General features: G+C 42.3%; 1 pseudogene; it reads left to right on the top strand.

Moving 5' to 3' along the window:
• The first annotated feature begins 209 nt into the window (after window positions 1-209).
• LOC123634179 lies at window positions 210-1,147 on the top strand (annotated as a pseudogene).
• The last annotated feature ends 7,071 nt before the right edge of the window (window positions 1,148-8,218 follow it).

The raw sequence follows: 8,218 nt of genomic DNA, 5'->3' as shown, positions 1-8,218 counted from the left end.
AAGTGGCTTTACCATTTTGCATTCCCATCAGCAATGTATTTGAGGCTTCCAGTTGCTTCACATCCTTGCTAACACTTGGTATTGTCAATTTTAAAGTTTATTCTAGCAGGTATGTCTTAGTATTTCATTGTGGTTTTAATTTGCATTTCTTTGATGACTAGTGATACTACAGAGTCAAATACAACTAAGAATTTAAAAACATTTAGAAGATGGTGAAGGTTTCAGAGCTTTACAATGTCACTTGGGAAGAAATGTGAGATAAAATGAGAAAATGGAGAGAAAAAAACTCATGAAATAGTGAGCAAATTGTGGAAGTTGGAGAAGTAATTAAGCTTGGAGATGATATTTGGATCATATATGAACAGGTAGTGATTGCAGCCCTAGACTATGGTCGGGATGACTTGGCATTGTTTTGTCTTTAAGAGTTAAGAAGACAATTCTTTGGCAGTCACAGAGTCAAGCGATTAACGGGCATGGGATTTGAAGCCATGGAAAGATACGATGATGCTATACAGCTATATAATAGAATTTTACAAGAAAATCCAATGAACGCGAGTGCAAGAAAGCATAAGATTGCCATTCAAAAAGTCCAGGAGAAAAATATAGAGGCCATTCAGAAACTGAATGAGTATCTGGAACAATTTGTTGGAGACCAAGAAGCCTGGCATGAACTTGCAGAACTTTCTATCAATGAACATGACTGCAAAAACAGCCTTTTGTTTAGAGGAGCTTATGATGAGTACTCCCACAACCACTTATCCTGTCAACAGTATGCTGAAGTTAAATATACCCAAGGTGGACTTGAAAACCTTGAACTTCCAAGAAAGTATTTTGTACAAGCATTGAAACTGAACAACAGAAATATGAGAGCTTTGTTTGGGCTTTACATGTTGGCAAGTCATGTTGCTTCTAATCCAAAAGCAAGTGCAAACACGAAAAAGGACAACATGAGCTATGCTAGTTGGGCAGCTAGTGAAATAAACAGATCTTATCAGTTTGCAGGTCAAAGTAAGAAGGAAACCAAATACTCTCTTAAGGCAGTGGAAGACATGTTGGAAACATTGCAGATCACCTAGTCTTAAGGTTTCAAAAACTTTGATGTTAGATTTCACAACTGCACAATTGAACTTAATGGCCAGTGACTTATTTAATAAATGCCCAGTGCTATTTCTATACTGCAGTAATTTTCTGTTAAGATAGTTGTAAAGAATGTGTTTATATAAAGCTAAAAATGCCTTTTACTGCTAAGCAAAAAGAGGAAATCCATGGAAAAGAGATTTAAGACTTATTGATTATACATCAGTCTCTTCATATCACAAATACATGATAAAATATAATAACTGTAGAAATAACCTTGTTAAATAAACCATGATATATTAAACTTGCAAAAAAACATTTAAAAAGAACATATATGCAGTGAAACTATGTAAAAAGGAAAGGATGGTTATCACTATGGGATTCAGGACAATGGTTCCCACAGGTAGGGGGATTAGGGGCTGGAGGGAACTTAAAGCCAGATTATTGTTAAGGTTCTGGCTTCCTTTTTTTTTTTTTTTTTTTTGAGACAGAGTCTCGCTCTGTTGCCTGGGCTAGAGTGAGTGCCGTGGCGTCAGCCTAGCTCACAGCAACCTCAAACTCCTGGGCTTAAGCGATCCTACTGCCTCAGCCTCCCGAGTAGCTGGGACTACAGGCATGCGCCACCATGCCTGGCTAATTTTTTCTATATATATTTTTAGTTGTCCAGATAATTTCTTTCTATTTTTAGTAGAGACGGGGTCTCGCTCAGGTGGTCTTGAATTCCTGACCTCAAGCGATCCACCCGCCTCGGCCTCCCAGAATGCTAGGATTACAGGCGTGAGCCACCGCGCCCAGCCAAGGTTCTGGCTTTCATATTTGGTGCTTATGATGTATTAAAAGCACTTAAATTTAGAAAAAGCTATGGAGGGTAGAGAACCAAGCCCACAGAGTACCAAATATGGCTTGATATGGGCTGTGGGAGGGGTCATATCAAGAGATCTGGAAGTTTAGCAATGTTGCCTCGGTCTTGTTCATGAGTTCCTCTTTCCTTGTGACATACAACAGCTCATCTGTAGCAGAGGATCAGATGTTGGGGCAACCACGGGTCATGGGAGAGTGATAGCTTGGATCTGTGGTTTTCACCTCTTTGGGGTCACAAATCTGTTTGAGAGACTGATAAAAGCTTTGGCCCTCAGAAAAAAAAGACCACCACAGCATTTTACATATAATTTCTGGGGTTTGGGCTCTCCCTAAAGCCCATCTGAAAACCCTAAATTAAGAACCTTTGGATTAGAAGGTCTCAGGATTTGCGAACTTTTAGTGGAAGGCAAGGCAGACAAGCAGAGCCCTGTGGCCAACTCAGATCACCACTCTCTCCCCTGCAAATCTGTTCTTCCTATCTGCATTCCTCATCTCTAAACACAGTACCTGCCCCCATACGTCTGTGTCATGACACATTGTCTCCTCTGTCTAAATGCCCTCTTCCCTCTGCACTTTTTTGCTAGCCCAAATTTCCACCCCCTCTGAAAGCTTTCCCTAATCCCTCTAAAGCAGACTGGGTGGTTCCTCTTCTGTGCTCCCCGACCCTCTGTATATGCCATGAACATAGCACTTCCCATGGTTGCTTTTTCTCCTTTACCTCATCCCCAGACTAGGAATTATTCACAGCCGGAAGCTAGTATTTATTTTTGCATTCCTAACCCCCAGCCACCAACACACATGATACATATTTAGTGGTTAATACGTATTTGGATAACTCCTATGTGCTAGGCCTAATCCTAGATGTTAGAGATAGTGGTGAACAGAATAGACACAGTTCTTATTCTTATGGGTCATACAATCTAGTGGGCAAGATGGACAAATAATGACAAATTACAAGTATTTACAATTAATTACAAGTAAATTAGGAGTGAGCTGAGTACTGAGAGAAGTGTAGAGTGCATATACCTGAGGGACCTAACCTAGCCTGGAGAAAGATGTTCAAGCAGACCTGAAATTGAAGAGGAGTTAGTGAGGCAGAGGAGGGTGTTGAAAACTCTAGCAGAGGTTTCAGGTTGTGTCAATGTGAAGCTCCTAAGGCAGGAGAGAGTACATTCTGGGACCTGAAAGAGGTCCAGTACCATGCCACATAGAGAGAAGGGAATGGTTGTGAAATAAAAGGCTGGGGAAGCAGGCAGAAGCAACTACATAGGGCTTTGCAGGCCACTTGAAGGAATGGATATTATTCCAATGAACAAATGGAAGCCATTGCAGGAGTTTTAAGCCTGAAAATGATCTAATCAGATTTCACGGACCTCCCACTGGGCATATGATTATCAATGTCATTTACTGAATGAGGAAATTAAATAACTGACTCTACAGAAAATGCTCCTAAGGGTCAGTCCTATCCTTAAGCTTAGGCAGCCCTTATCTCTCTGAGTAAATGGAAACTGTTGAACTCCAAGCTGCTCAGATCATGTTTGGAGGCGACACTTTAGGAGCTACATTGGCAAAACCAGTTGTACCTTAAAGAGGGTGACCAGGATGAAGAGGAAGCTGCAAATCCCATTCTAGGGAGAAGAACTGGGGGACTTGGAACTATTGCACCAGGAGAAGGGCAGACTTAGAGAAGAGAAATATTGTCTCCAAATAGGCAGGGGGAGCAGATGTGTTTTGAGTTGGGGCCAGCAGAAGGAAGTTGTAGTGAGCCAGATTTCAGGTTAACATAAGAAACCTTTAAATCAGTGTTTTCTGAACTCTAGTTCACAACCACAATTCATTAGCTGTCATGAAATCAATTTTGTGGGTAGACAATAGGACTTTTCACAAATACCCAGTTCTCCTCCTCCTAGGCGCGTGGTAGGGTTGCCTTCCCCATTCTTTCTGCAGGTAGGCATGGCCATGTGACTTGCTTTAGCCAATGAAATGTGGAAGTGGTGTCTGTCATTTCTGACGAAAGCTTTGAAAGCCAATGCCAGATTTGCCATGTATCCCTGTCACAATGATCAAGGAAACATCTGTAGAGGTGAAGCCTACATCTGCATGAGTACCTAATGTGTTGAGCAGAGCCTCCTCTGGTTACTGCATTAGACAAGTGGCAAGTGTGAAAAATAACTGTTGTGTTAAGCCACTGAGAGTTTATGTTGTCTGTTACTGAAGTATAATATTAGTCTATCTTGACAGATACAGTAGTTCTAGACCAGCTGTTTATTTTTAATGAAAGAATAGAATAGAACAATTTTTTTTTGGATATGAACCCAAAAGCACAGGCAACAAAGGCAAAAATAGACAGGTGGGATTACTTAAAACTAAAAAGCTTCTGCACAGCCAGGGAAACAATCAACAGAATAAATAATCTACTCAATGGAAGAAAGTATTTGCAAACTGTCCATCTGATAAGAGGACATCCAAAATATATAAGGAACACAACTCAATAGTGAAAAAATAACATGATTAAAAAATGGGCAAATAACCTGAATAGACATTTCTCAAAAGAAGACATCCAAATAGCCAACGGGTATATGAACAAAATGCTCAAAACCACTAATCATCAGAGACATAACAAATTAAAATCACAATGAGATGTCACGTCATACCTGTTAGAATTATCAAAAAGACAAAAGATAAGTGTTGGAGAGGATGTGGAGAAAAGGGAATCCTGTTGATGGGAATGTAAATCAGTACAACCATTATGGAAAACAGTATGGAGATTCCTCAAAAAATTAAAAATAGAACTATCATATGATCCAACAATCCCACTTATGGGTATATATCCAAAGGAAATGAAATCAGTCTGTTGAAGAGATATCTACATTCCCATGCTTATATTATAGCATTATTCACAATAGTCAAGATATGAAATCAACCCAAGTGTCCATCAATAGAATAACAGATAAAGAAAATGTGATATATATATATACAGTGGAATACTACTCAGTCTTAAAAAAGAAGGAAATCCTATCATTTGTGACAACATGGATGAACCTGGAGGACATTATGCTAAGTGAAATAAGCCAGGCACAGACAGACAAATACTGCGTAGTCTTACTTATATGTGTCTTAGTAGTCTATTTTCTGTTGCTATAATGGAATACCTGAGACTGGGCTATTTATTTATATAGAAAAGAAATCTATTTCTTCTAGTTCTGGAGGCTGAGAAGTCCAAGATCAAGGGCCACATCTAGTGGGAATCTTGTTGTTGGTGGTGACTTTCTTTAGAGTCCTGAGATAGCACAGGACATTATGTGGTGAGGGGGCTAGAGCATAAGCCAAACTGGCTTTTATAACAGACCCACTCTTGTGATAACTAAACTGCTGTCATGATAACCCATTAATTAATCCATCAGAACTGCTGCCTAGGCTGAACCCAGCAAAGACCTCATGACCTAATCACCTCTTAAAGGCCCCACCTCTTAATACCGTTACATTGGGGATTAAGTTTTAACATGTGTTTCAGAGGAGATAAACATTCAAACCATAGCTTTCTGCCCCTGCCCCCCACAAACTCATGTCCTCTGTCTTCTAATAGCCCCAGAGTCTTTTTATTTTTTTATTATAGAGACGGGGATCTTACTATGTTGCCTAAGCTGCTCTTGAACTCCTGGCCTTAAGCAGACCTCCTCCCTTAGCCTACTAAAGTGCTGGGATTGCAGATACGAGCCACTGCACCTGGCCTAGCCTCAAAGTCTTAATTCATTCCAGCATCAACTCAAAAGTCCAAAATTCCTAGTCTAATCTGAATCAGATATGAGTGAGTCTCAAGGCAGGATTCACCTTGAGGCAAATTCCTTCCAGCTGTGATCCTATGATAACAAGTTTTCTTCTTCCAAAATACAATGGTAGGACAGACATATAACAGACATTCTGCTGGGAGGGTACAGTGGATCACACCTGTAATCCCAGCACCTTTGGCAGTCCAAGGCAGGAGGATGGCTTGAGCTCAGGTGTTCAAGACCAGCCTGGGCAACACAGTGTGATCCCCATCTCTAAAAAAATAAAAAAATAAAAATAAAAAAAATAGCCAGGTGTGGTGGTGCTTTGCATACCTGTAGTCTTAGCTACTTGGGAGGCTGAGGCAGGAGGATCATTTGAGACCAGGAGTTCAAGGTTGTGGTGAACTATGATCATATCATTGCACTACAGCCTCGGCAACAGAGTGAGAGTCCTGCAGCTCTCCCAGGCTGGAGTTGCACACTGGTGGCCCTACAGTTTCTGGTAGCTGCCCTGCTCCCATGGCTCCACTAGGCATTGCCCTGGTGGGAACTCTCTGTAGCAGCTCTGACCCCACACTTCTGCTCAGAGTTGCCCTAGTGGGGTTTCTTTGCAGTGGCCCCACCCCTGCAGCAGGTTTCTGCCTGGGCCCCCAGGCTGTCCCATACGTCCTTTGAAATCTAGGTGAAGGTTGATGTGGTCCCACATCTGCATTCTGCATGCCTGGAGAGTCAGCACCACATGGAAGCAGCCATAGCTTAAGGCTCATACCTTCTGGAACAACAGGTTGAGCTGCACCTGGGCCCACTTGAACCATAGCTGGGGCAGCTGAGAAGTGTTGTGCTGGAGTGCAGGGTGCAGAGACCCAAGGGGACCCTGGGCGGTAAGCCAATGGAGGGCACTGGGGCTGGGCTGGTCCTCCAAAACCATTCTGCCCTCCTAGGCCTCCGGGCCTGTGATGGGAGGGACAACCTCTAAGATCTCTGAAATGCCTTTGGAGTCTTTCTTCCATTCTCTTGAGAATCGCTTCTATCTGTAGTAATCTCTAGCAAACTGGTTTCCTCTCCCAAACATGCTTTTTCACTGTACGTGGACAGCCTGAGAGTTTTCCAGATCTTCTTTTTTGATTATAAACTCCATCTTTCAGTCATTTTTCCTCTCACCCAGCTTAATGTAAGCAGTTAAAAAGTAGCTATGTAGCGGGCTGAATGCTTTGCTGCTTAGATATTTCTCCTGCTAGATATTCTAATTCATTGTTCTTAAATTCTGCATTCCATAAAGCCCTCTTGGACATGGACATAATCCAGCCAAGTTCTTTGCCAGTTTATAACAAGGATGGCCTTTACTCCAGTTTCCAATACCTTGTTCTTCAGTTTCATCTGTGACCTCATCAGAATGGCCTTTAATGTTGTCCATATTTCTATCAGCATTCTGGTCATGACCACTTAAATAATGTCTAAGAAAGTCCTTCCTTCCTTCCTTCTTTCCTTCCTTCCTTCTTTCCTTCTTCCTTCCTCCTTCCTTCCTATTCTTTCCTTCTTTCTTTCAACAGGATCTCACTCTGTTGCCTAGGCTACAGTGCAGTGGCATCATCACTGCAACCAAAAATCCCGGGCTTAAACGATCCCCCTCTTCCTCAGCCTCCTCAGTAGCTGGGACTACAGGCGCATGCCACCACACCTGGATAATTTTTCTATTTTTTGTAGAGACAGGTCTTGCTGGTCTCGAACTGGCTGGCTTCAAGTGGTCCTTCTGTCTAAGCCTCCCAAAGTGCTAGGATTACCGGCATGAGCCACCATGTGCGGCTGTCTTCTTGTTTTCTGAGCCCTCACCAGGAGCACCCTTAATGCTCCATTCATGGCAATATGGGCTTTTTCTAGCCTGCTTCTTCAAATTCTTCCAGCCTGTGTCCATTATCTAGTACGAAAGCTGCTTCCACATTTTCAGGTGTTCATTATTAGCAGCAACTCCACTTCTCAGTACCAGTTTTCTGCCTTAGTCCATTTTCTGTTGCTATAACTGTGTTACCACCCAGCTGAGTTGTATTGCTTGCTGCTCAAAGGTAAATCAATACACTGAGACAGCAGGAATTGCAGCAGAGAAAGACTTTAATACGGCAGGGCACTGAGTGAGGAGATGGGAGAAATTTCTCACATCTGTCTCCCCAAGAATTTGGGGGCTAAGGTTTTTAAAGGTAGGTTGGTGGACAAAGGGATAGGGAATTGGGTCTGCCCATTGGCTGGGGATGTCCTCATAGGGTTGGGAAGCAGAAATTGTCTTCTTGAGCTGAGACAGGTCCTGTGTAGAGGGTCGCAGGACCTGTTGAGTCAGTTCCCACATATGGCCACTGGTCCGGTTGGCATCAGTTGGCCCCCTGAATGCAGTATGGAATATATGTCAAAGACCAGTCTGAGGCTTTATAATGGTGATGTTATTTATAGAAGCAATTGGGGAAGTCACAAATCTTATGCTATCAAGGATACATGACCCTTAAGCAGTAAGCAATTACAGG

Source organism: Lemur catta, chromosome 3 (assembly GCF_020740605.2).
Source record: "Lemur catta isolate mLemCat1 chromosome 3, mLemCat1.pri, whole genome shotgun sequence".
Taxonomy (NCBI): Eukaryota; Metazoa; Chordata; class Mammalia; order Primates; family Lemuridae; genus Lemur; species Lemur catta.
The sequence above is the reverse complement of the archived record's forward strand: the minus strand, read 5'-3'. Positions and strand labels throughout refer to the sequence as shown.